General features: G+C 40.4%; 1 protein-coding gene across 7 annotated transcripts in view; it reads right to left on the bottom strand.

The window, feature by feature from the left end:
• RBMS3 (RNA binding motif single stranded interacting protein 3) overlaps positions 1 to 12,506 on the bottom strand; it is a 545,406-nt gene that overhangs the window by 42,199 nt on the left and 490,701 nt on the right. The gene's annotated exons all lie outside the window — the stretch shown is intronic.

Raw genomic sequence — 12,506 nt, 5'->3', positions numbered from 1 at the left:
TGTGTCAGTGAGAGACAGGGCAAGCAAGAGAGAGAGGTTAATGGGGAGAGACAGGGCTAAAGTTAGAGGGAGGGAGAGGGAGAACTCTACCAGTACAGATGGCTCCCTTCCGTTAAGGTGCCGCTGTAAACCTAAGGTGTCCCCCCTCCCTCATGACGCTACTTCTCCTTCCCTTTTGGGTCTCTGCACTGCGGTGTCTAGACACCGCACATAAGTGCCATGAAGCTGCGCGCCGGGTCTCCTCACCTCCACGCTGGGTCTCCGCACTGTGTCCACAGCACACATGAGAAGTGCCGGAAGCTGCACTTGCGCCGGGTCTCCTCACCACAGCTGCGCACAGGTCATTCAGGTACTTTTACAGGGCTGGTGACGGACCGTCCGTCACTAGAGCATAACGTTAAGCCCCAGGAGGGAGAGGGGGAGGAGAGACTGAGGCTGGACCGGTGCTGCGCTGTTACTGATGGTAGAGTTACTGATCGTTACTGATGCCATTGCCATTTGCCTGCGGCATTATTGAAAAAAAGTAAAGGGTGCAGGGGATTGCTAGCTTGGGCTCGGGCCCCCCCAGCCGCCGGGCCCCATAGCAACTGCACCCCCTGCACCCTCCATTGTTACGCCACTGCTTCCAGGGTTAATCTTGTTGGGATCCAATGAATCAACCAGTATATTTTTGGTTTGTTAGGAGCAAACCGGAGTACCTGGAGGAAATCCACACAAGCACATGGAGAATATACAAACGCCACACAGTTAGAGTTAGGGCATGGTGGGAATTAAACCCATGGCCTCAGTTCTGTGAGGCAGCAATGCTAAAAATTACAATAAAATTGCACCTGATCTATACTAGGTACAATATGTAAAGTGAATGTCCTTAGGCTTTACATGCCTACTACAGTAGTTGTGAAGGGCAATATTGTCCTGACATGCAACCACTCATTTAACAATGTGCTTTTATAGATTTGCTGATATGGCATGTTGAAATCATGGAAGGGCATGCTAGAATAGTAGTTGGAATGCACGGTGCCTGTTCCTGGCCTAGAGTGCTAGCTGGTTTGCATGGGCTGCATCTGTGTCAACATACTTTTATTCCTATGTTATTACCTAGTCAATTATATATATATACCAGGTTCCGCAAATATAAAGGAAAAACTTGTATCAAACCAACATGTTTGATATTATTCTAATTATATTATTCTACTTATAATATGTCCACAAACAGTATTGGTTCAAGGGATCTATAAATCTTTCTTTAAAAATCATTAAAATAGAACAAATCACAAAAAAAAAAAAAAACAGAGGGCTTTGACCAGGAGGCAAAAAATATTTCCCACTGATACCAAGGTGTTATAGAGGTCCGGACAGGTAAGAAAAAAGGAATATCTGATTTACTGTACCTCTGTGATGTCCCAAGAAGTGGTGAATCCCCAAATTTGTCAACACATTTATATATACTTAGGCGTGCGCACATTGAGTGTTAAGGGTGCACAGGCACCCCCTAATGCTGTGCCCCCATCCCCACACTTATTGCTGCTAGTAATACCAGCAATACCTTTTACCAAAGACTTTTGCTTTTTAGACCTGAATTCCATTAAAATAAGCGCCCATCAATCAATTATGTGTGTTTTGCATTATTATTTGCATTACACCATTGTCATATAACTACATATCTGTGTCATCCAGATATGATTTGGACTTTATTTGCACATACTGTTACACAGAGTAATTAGAAGATTAAACTAAAATAGGCAGGATATAATGATGTGGATGAGAGACGTTTTATACAGTAGTGAGTGCACGCCTGATTGGCGGTGTTAGACAGACCCAATGGCGGTGTTAGACATGTCCAATAGGTGGTGCAAGGCGTGCCGCTTTGACAGTGCACCCCCTAATAAAATGTGCTGCGCACGCCTATGTATATATATACACATATATATATAATAGTTGGGTGCAGATGCCAATGCATCAGCATAACAGAGCACACTCCAGGTATCAAGACTAGTCCAAAGTAATGTTTGTCAATACATCACCACTTTTATTAGTTGATGTTTCGGACCCAAAATACAGTCCTTTCTCAAGACAGCTTAAGAGACAACCTCACAGCAAGGCAGCAGGCAGCATAATGAGCTATGCCTGGGGCGCCCCTTTTAAAGGTCAAACGTAAATGCAAATATATATATATATATATATATATATATATATATATATACACAGGTTGAGTATCCCGTATCCAAAATGCTCGGGACCAGGAGAATTTTGGATAACGGATTATTCCGTATTTCGGAATATTTTAATATTTCAATTATGTATTTTGAAGTATCTTGCATGTATGCTGTATAAACACATAAAATACACACAAATATATTTTTTACCACATAAAATACACACAAATATATTTTATTTGTTCAAAAAACAAGGTTTCAAAACATGAAACCAAATTTGTGTACTATCTCAGATATTGAATTTGAATGCCAAGCAATCATTTTCTTGCACGTATATAGTGCCAGTTACATATCATGTCACCAGTAGTGCTGTTACAAATGTCCCCAGTGAGTTTTTAGCAAAAAAAATATTTTTTTTTTCACTTTCTGGAATGTATGGTTTTCGGAATAATTCGGATAACGGATACTCGGATACGGGATACTCAACCTGTATATATATATGTGTGTGTGTGTGTGTATATATATATATATATATATATATATATATATATATATATATATAAAGCACTTACCCCCCCTTGGTTGTAGAAGGATAGGAACCGGCACACGGGTGGATGGTGAAGAAAAGTTGATTTATTGTACAAACATGATTGCACACAATGACAGCTGTACATCTGACAGCTGTTTCAACCGAAATAAACAGTTTTCATCAGAACTGTCTATTTCGGTTGAAACAGCTGTCAGGTGTACAGCTGTCATTGTGTGCAATCATGTTTGTACAATAAATCAACTTTTCTTCACCATCCACCCGTGTGCCGGTTCCTATCCTTCTACAACCAAGGGGGGTAAGTGCTTTTCATGTTCTAAAACTTTATGTTCCTGGCACCGGGATTTTTTTCTATTTAGAGTGCCATCCTGCAAACCAAAAGTCTATATATATATATATATATATCCATGCAGGTTGAACAGCACACTCCTCATAAATATCCAACTGCCAGGGTGCCACAAACCAGAAAGTCCCAAACTGTATTCAGGTGCTTCCACAGAACATCCACATAGAAATAATGGGTGCACTCACCGGACTTCATCCAAAATGCAGGTGTTTTTATTTACATATTACAGCCGATATTCTCAGGTGACAGTGGGCATGGTCAACGTTTCGGTCTAAGCATAGACCTTTGTCAAGACCCCCTTACTCCTGCCTCCACCAGTGCACAACCAACAGTATCCCTATGGACCTTTTATGCTTAAACACAGGTGCTAGGACAACTCCCACTTTTGATTTGGTATGGGTGAGCAGCATCTAACGATATGTAAATGTTCAATCTATGTGTAACATAGGAGCCTTTATAATTGATTTAATGAATGATAGGCACTTCCGGAAAATCAAAAGTGGGAGTTGTCCTAGCACCTGTGTTTAAGCATAAAAGGTCCATAGGGATACTGTTGGTTGTGCACTGGTGGAGGCAGGAGTAAGGGGGTCTTGACAAAGGTCTATGCTTAGACCGAAACGTTGACCATGCCCACTGTCACCTGAGAATATCGGCTGTGGTATGTAAATAAAAACACCTACATTTTGGATGAAGTCCGGTGAGTGCACCCATTATTTCTATGTGGATATATATATATATATATATATATATATATATATATATATATATATATAAGAAAGGGTTTGACTCTGAAATGCGCTTAATTATATGTGCAGCACCACCAAAATTCCTCTTGTTAGTGAGGAACAGTATAGTAATCAAGAAAGGGGGGGGGGGGATTAAGGTGCTCTACCTAATACATACACTGTACCTCCCAATATATCATATTAAAATCAAAATATATTTCTGAAATTCGTTTCCTTGTATTTGAAGATGTTCGCAATGATTAAGCCCAGTCCATTTCAGGATAAATAGTCCTTTTATTAATGAACATAATTTTTTCATCATTAATAAAAGGACTATTTATTTATTTATGCATTTTGATATATTAAGTTTGCACAGTGCCTTTCATTGCTTTTCTGAATTTTTCTTCTTCAGTTTCTACTTAGGGGTGTTTGGTGATATTCATTCACGAATTTGAACAACACATTGGCTGCTCTTGCGCAGACCGTTAGAAGGACACCCCCCCCCCAAAATCCTTTATTTCTGATGTTTTAAGTTTATATACCCTACGAATTCTTGCATTGTTATTCTCTGATTATTTGCAGAGTGGTTTCATGCAAAGAGTTATACTTAGCTTCAACCGCAATGTGCAACATGTTTTGGGATGGTCTCTCCAGAAATGGTCTGGATATTGCTTTATTGTTCTCTTCCTTACCTAGTGGTCACTATAATGTTCTATGCATTATATGATGGTTACTTTCATGTTCTCTGCATTATATGGTGGCCTCTGTGATATTCTCTGCATTATATGGTGGCCTCTGTGATATTCCCTGCATTATATGGTGGCCTCTGTGATATTCTCTGCATTATATGGTGGCCTCTGTGATATTCTTTGCATTATATGGTGGTAACTGTGATGTTCTCTGCATTATATGGAGGGCTCTGTGATATTCTCTGCATTATATGGTGGTCACTGTGATGTTCTCTGCATTATATGGTGGTCACTGTGATATTCTCTGCATTATATGGTGGCCTCTGTGATATTCTCTGCATTATATGGTGGCCTCTGTGATATTCCCTGCATTATATGGTGGCCTCTGTGATATTATCTGCATTATATGGTGGCCTCTGTGATATTCTCTGCATTATATGCTGGTAACTGTGATGTTCTCTGCATTATATGGTGGCCTCTGTGATATTCTCTGCATTATATGGTGAGCTCTGTGATATTCTCTGCATTATATGGTGGTCACTGTGATGTTCTCTGCATTCTATGGTGGTCACTGTGATATACTCTGCATTATATGGTGGCCTCTGTGATATTCTCTGCATTATATGGTGGTCACTGTGATGTTCTCTGCATTATATGGTGGCCTCTGTGATATTCTCTGCATTATATGGTGGTAACTGTGATGTTCTCTGCTTTATATGGTGGGCTCTGTGATATTCTCTGCATTATATGGTGGTAACTGTGATGTTCTCTGCATTATATGGTGGCCTCTGTGATATTCCCTGCATTTTATGGTGGCCTCTGTGATATTATCTGCATTATATGGTGGCCTCTGTGATATTCTCTGCATTATATGGTGGTAACTGTGATGTTCTCTGCATTATATGGTGGCCTCTGTGATATTCTCTGCATTATATGGTGAGCTCTGTGATATTCTCTGCATTATATGGTGGTCACTGTGATGTTATCTGCATTCTATGGTGGTCACTGTGATATTCTCTGCATTATATGGTGGCCTCTGTGATATTCTCTGCATTATATGGTGGTCACTGTGATGTTCTCTGCATTATATGGTGGCCTCTGTGATATTCTCTGCATTATATGGTGGCCTCTGTGATATTCCCTGCATTATATGGTGGCCTCTGTGATATTATCTGCATTATATGGTGGCCTCTGTGATATTCTCTGCATTATATGGTGGTAACTGTGATGTTCTCTGCATTATATGGTGGCCTCTGTGATATTCTCTGCATTATATGGTGAGCTCTGTGATATTCTCTGCATTATATGGTGGTCACTGTGATGTTCTCTGCATTCAATGGTGGTCACTGTGATATTCTCTGCATTATATGGTGGCCTCTGTGATATTCTCTGCATTATATGGTGGTCACTGTGATGTTATCTGCATTATATGGTGGCCTTTGTGATATTCTCTGCATTATATGGTGGTAACTGTGATGTTCTCTGCTTTATATGGTGGGCTCTGTGATATTCTCTGCATTATATGGTGGTCACTGTGATGTTCTCTGCATTATATGGTGGCCTCTGTGATATTCTCTGCATTATATGGTGGCCTCTGTGATATTCTCTGCATTATATGGTGGTAACTGTGATGTTCTCTGCATTATATGGTGGCCTCTGTGATATTCTCTGCATTATATGGTGGCCTCTGTGATATTCTTTGCATTATATGGTGGTAACTGTGATGTTCTCTGCATTATATGGAGGGCTCTGTGATATTCTCTGCATTATATGGTGGTCACTGTGATGTTCTCTGCATTATATGGTGGTCACTGTGATATTCTCTGCATTATATGGTGGCCTCTGTGATATTCTCTGCATTATATGGTGGCCTCTGTGATATTCCCTGCATTATATGGTGGCCTCTGTGATATTATCTGCATTATATGGTGGCCTCTGTGATATTCTCTGCATTATATGGTGGTAACTGTGATGTTCTCTGCATAATATGGTGGCCTCTGTGATATTCTCTGCATTATATGGTGAGCTCTGTGATATTGTCTGCATTATATGGTGGTCACTGTGATGTTCTCTGCATTCTATAGTGGTCACTGTGATATTCTCTGCATTATATGGTGGCCTCTGTGATATTCTCTGCATTATATGGTGGTCACTGTGATGTTCTCTGCATTATATGGTGGCCTCTGTGATATTCTCTGCATTATATGGTGGTAACTGTGATGTTCTCTGCTTTATATGGTGGGCTCTGTGATATTCTCTGCATTATATGGTGGTAACTGTGATGTTCTCTGCATTATATGGTGGCCTCTGTGATATTCCCTGCATTATATGGTGGCCTCTGTGATATTATCTGCATTATATGGTGGCCTCTGTGATATTCTCTGCATTATATGGTGGTAACTGTGATGTTCTCTGCATTATATGGTGGCCTCTGTAATATTCTCTGCTTTATATGGTGAGCTCTGTGATATTCTCTGCATTATATGGTGGTCACTGTGATGTTCTCTGCATTCTATGGTGGTCACTGTGATATTCTCTGCATTATATGGTGGCCTCTGTGATATTCTCTGCATTATATGGTGGTCACTGTGATGTTCTCTGCATTATATGGTGGCCTCTGTGATATTCTCTGCATTATATGGTGGCCTCTGTGATATTCCCTGCATTATATGGTGGCCTCTGTGATATTATCTGCATTATATGGTGGCCTCTGTGATATTCTCTGCATTATATGGTGGTAACTGTGATGTTCTCTGCATTATATGGTGGCCTCTGTGATATTCTCTGCATTATATGGTGAGCTCTGTGATATTCTCTGCATTATATGGTGGTCACTGTGATGTTCTTTGCATTCAATGGTGGTCACTGTGATATTCTCTGCATTATATGGTGGCCTCTGTGATATTCTCTGCATTATATGGTGGTCACTGTGATGTTCTCTGCATTATATGGTGGCCTCTGTGATATTCTCTGCATTATATGGTGGTAACTGTGATGTTCTCTGCTTTATATGGTGGGCTCTGTGATATTCTCTGCATTATATGGTGGTCACTGTGATGTTCTCTGCATTATATGGTGGCCTCTGTGATATTCTCTGCATTATATGGTGGTAACTGTGATGTTCTCTGCATTATATGGTGGTCACTGTGATATTCTCTGCATTATATGGTGGTCACTGTGATGTTCTCTGCATTATATGGTGGCCTCTGTGATATTCACTGCATTATATGGTGGGCTCTGTGATATTCTCTGCATTATATGGTGGTCACTGTGATGTTCTCTGCATTATATGGTGGCCTCTGTGATAGTCTCTGCATTATATGTTGGTCACTGTGATATTCTCTGCATTATATGGTGGTCACTGTGATGTTCTCTGCATAATATGGTGGACTCTGTGATATTCTCTGCATTATATGTTGGCCTCTGTGATGTTCTCTGCATTATATGGTGGCCTCTGTGATATTCTCTGCATTATATGGTGGTCACTGTGATGTTCTCTGCATAATATGGTGGACTCTGTGATATTCTCTGCATTATATGGTGGCCTCTGTGATGTTCTCTGCATTATATGGTGGCCTCTGTGATATTCTCTGCATTATATGATAGTTACTTTCATGTTCTCTGCATTATATGGTGGCCTCTGTGATATTCCCTGCATTATATGGTGGCCTCTGTGATATTATCTGCATTATATGGTGGCCTCTGTGATATTCTCTGCATTATATGGTGGCCTCTGTGATAATCTCTGCATTATATGGTGGCCTCTGTGATATTCTCTGCATTATATGGTGGCCTCTGTGATATTCCCTGCATTATATGGTGGCCTCTGTGATATTATCTGCATTATATGGTGGCCTCTGTGATATTCTCTGCATTATATGGTGGCCTCTGTGATAATCTCTGCATTATATGGTGGCCTCTGTGATATTCTCTGCATTATATGGTGAGCTCTGTGATATTGTCTGCATTATATGGTGGCCACTGTGATGTTCTCTGCATTTTAGGTGGCCACCGCAATGTTCACATCATTACCTGGCAGTAACTGCACCGAAAGACTTTTCCTTGGGTGACAGAAAATATAGACCCCCTGACAGTGTTTTCTATTTAATCTCAGACTTGTGTTTTCTCTTTGATGGGGATGGATTGGAATGAACTCCTTTGCTAGTAACTATATTTCTTTTAACTTATTTTTTTACCAAGATCAAGGCTTAGTAAGTGAGACATCACAGGAATTTTTCCTAAGCAGCCTGAGCTGTGACTGAACACTTCCACTCATCAGTGATTATATCTGAACACTGCCAGGATATTGATTGCCGATTGCTTTGACACTACTGTTTAGAAAACAGTTAAGCAGTGGGTTGTATTGGTTTTTACCTTTCTTCAGTAAAAGGACACCAAGTTTTATTCATTTCTATATTAATGTATACATACATTATGTATGTACACATTACTTAATACGTAAATGACTTCCTGCTCACAGTAATAGGAATTGAAAGATAATTACCAGCAGTAAAAATGGCATTAGCATTTAAATGTATTTATATAGCATCAGCTGACTTTGCTGTCGAAGACAAACACAATGATAAAGTAAGAGTGGGTATTATTAAACAATCCAAGTGGGAGAGGGCCTTGATAACAAGTTTACAATCTATAGGGAAATATGAGTTTGATACATGAGATTAGATGTTACTCATTTAATTCTGGATCAGCCTTATAGCAATGGGAAAACACTGGAGCTGTACCATGCAGTCATGGGCCACAGGGTTATGGATTATAAGAGAATAAATGTAAGTGAGAGACCTGAATAGAGTGGTGGTAATTGGGTAGAATAGCTCAAGGAGGTCAAAAACATGGCTTGGGAATTGTGTGGGGAAATTAGATTTTGTGTAACGTTTGGTGGTCTTGTGTAATCCCATGGTTGCCTACCTGACCCTCTCCATGAGGGAGAAAATGCTCTGTTCCTGGACTTCCCTGTTAATGTAGGATTGCCATCACCTGTGTTGAGCTATGTAATTGAGAAGAAAGGTGTTTCACCACAGGTGATGGCAATCACACATTACCAGGGAGGTCCAGGAACAGAGCATTTTCTCCCTGATGGAGAGGGTCAGATAGGCAACCCTGTGTAATCCACACACTGAGTGCAGCTAATAGGTCCTGCACTCTGGTATGGTTTGCAGGTAATGTGTGTGGAAAAGAGGGGCTAATCTTGATCAGAGCAAATGGGGCAAGATGAAAGATATTAATGGATAGATAGTGGGCCTGTTTCAGAGCTAAACACAGAGCTGCCAATTTGCAGACCAGACAATTATCGAATGACCGCACATGCGCATTGTGCAGCCAGCTAGCTGCTTGCATGTGATTGAGACCCTAGGGCTGTCTGGGGGCTGGCCTCTTTCTACCCGCGTCCATCACAGTGCCAAGTAAGTCCTGGCTAAGGGTAAAACCATTCACTGGTAAGTGATTGGGAATCACAGCCATGCACATGGGTGGGAATTCGCATGTGTGGGGCGGCGGTTTCCTGATCACTGGGCTTCAAAGATTCGCAGCCCTGCAATCAGGTCTGAATCTGGCCCCATGTGAAGATGTGTGTTGTTGGTGCCGCCTGTTTTTTTTTTGCCTTTTCTGTTACTAGATGTATTTTCTATTTAGTATTACCAGGTGCCTGACTTGCCCACAGAATACACAGATGGAGCCCCCCTCTCGTCTTTTCTCAGCTCTCACCAGACCATCCCCGTAGTTTATTTAGTGTTAGATAAATTAATACATAAGTAATAAAGTTATGAACTCAATATAAGTAGTGGTAACAAATACTTTGATACATACAGTATGTATCTCAAAGGCTGTGACAATGGGGGTTATTCAGACTGCTGTGAGAATTCACAAGCAGATCAATTATCGGACAACTGTGCATGCGTTTGCATGACAAAAATCAGCGACTTTTTTTATTCGTAACCTGACCGACTAGCTTTAGGGGAGTGTCTGGAAAAAATCAGGCACGCCCAAGCAATTTCAGGGAGGGTGTGTGACGTTAGCACCGGGCTTGATAGGCCTGAATCTGTCACAGAGTTGTGGAAGGGTCAGAGCTACGCACATTTGCACCGACTGGGAAAATCATGTGATGGAGAGTGAGGTGCGAATGGATTTGCAGATGGATGACGGTCTGCAACATTTTTCAAGCTATTCACAGACTTGCACAGGGCAGATTTAAACTCTGGGGGGCAGCGGCCCTGCCTACAAATACATACCTGGTCAGTTAAGTTTGGCTTAGCATTTAACCAACTGAACTTCACTCACTGCTAAGTATTATAAATAAAAAGCAGAAGCCTAATTTTTTACCTTATACCAATAAAAAATCCCATAGGGCTAAAGCAGGGGTCTATACATCTGCAAGCATAAAGCTGTGCTGACTATTTATTTTACATCAGCTTTTGCAATTGCCATCATTAGTACTGGCACTTACAGGGTGCAGAGGCAGGCTTCCATTCCTTGTATATGTGACATGGATTGTACATCTATGACACTCCCACAATACATTTGCTTTGTCACCGACTAGTTGCTGCCAAATTCTTAATTTCACAGAAAGACAGAACCAGCCAAGTTCCTTTTCACTCAGAATAGATCAGACATGCGCAAAATGTACTGGGTGCAAAAAATCACCAACGATCCTGGTCTGAGTGCTGACATGCTTACATTTTGATAGAACCGTAAACATGACCTATTTCTGAACACCAGGCAGTTCCAGAGAGTGCGGACAGTTCCAGAGAGTGCGGACAGTTCCAGGGAGTGCGGACAGCTCCAGAAACTTTTTGAAACAAAGTACTATGGACTGATAAAACCAAATTGTAACTATTTTGGAAACAAGCACAAAAGATACATTTGGAAAAAAACAAGTGAAATCATTTGTAGAATAAAACATATTGCTAACTTTTAATTATGGAGGTGGAACTATTATTCTTTGAGGTTGTGCGGTAGCCAGCGGCACAGGAAATATTGACCATGTGGAAAGAAGAATGGATACGGCCAAGCATCAACAATTCCCCGAAACGAATATCCCAAAATCAGTGAAGAAATTAAAGATGAATAGAGGTTGGATATGTCACTAAGACAACAATCCATAACATAGCTACAAAATGAACTACTGGATACAGTACTTAGAGGAGCGAAAGATTACGATTTTGGAACAGCCTCACAGTCCCCAGACTTGAATACTTGAATCTGTGGGAAGATCTCAGACGTGGAGTGCATGCAAGAAGACCTAAGAATATTTTTGAGATAGAAGAGTTTTGTAAGCATTGGGAAAACATCTGAAAGTACAGAAAGTCTCTTATCTGACTAGAAACAGATGTTTGGAACCTGTGATTCCTTTTAAAGCTTTTGTATATGCCACATTCACAGCTTTATTTTTTTTCTGTTAAGCAAATAAATAGTAACTGTGCAGAAATAGGTCATTGTACCCTGAAGAATATTCTGTGAAACATGCAGTTTGACAAGAGATGGCCAAACATTTGCATATAACTGTATATAACACAATGAAATGCTTCCTGGCAGGTATTATTATTAAAGGTTACAATCATACAATAGTTTTTATTACACTAAAGAACATTCAACTATTTAAATGAATTTAAAAATTCTCCAATTGTCATAATGTGACTAAAGTTTAAAGTGTTATTTTTCAAAATGCCCTTAATGTACATAGACCATAAAGATTGCGGCCAGAAAATTGTCTTGGCTAATAATTGTCTTAGAATATACAGTACTGTAGGATAGCCATATACAGTATAAGGATGAATATAGCATGACTTTAAAAATACTGTAGGTTTAACTCGATGGACTGACATATTTTTTCAACCTCACAAACTATGTCACTACTGTATGTCAAAGTGATCTAACAGTTTGGTATCTGCCTTGCCACAAGTTGTGGTGAAGGCTACTATAATAATCCTGGTGCTAAATAGTAGTGGCAATACTTTACACAGCAGTGTTAATTAGTGTTTATACGTGGACAGGGTTTATGCATGCACCTTGCCGGAGGGCATGCACTTC

This window comes from Crinia signifera, chromosome 5 (assembly GCF_055691185.1).
Source record: "Crinia signifera chromosome 5, ASM5569118v1, whole genome shotgun sequence".
In the NCBI taxonomy this organism is placed as follows: domain Eukaryota; kingdom Metazoa; phylum Chordata; class Amphibia; order Anura; family Myobatrachidae; genus Crinia; species Crinia signifera.
Note: the sequence above shows the minus strand (reverse complement) of the source record. Positions and strands in the feature narration are given on the sequence as shown.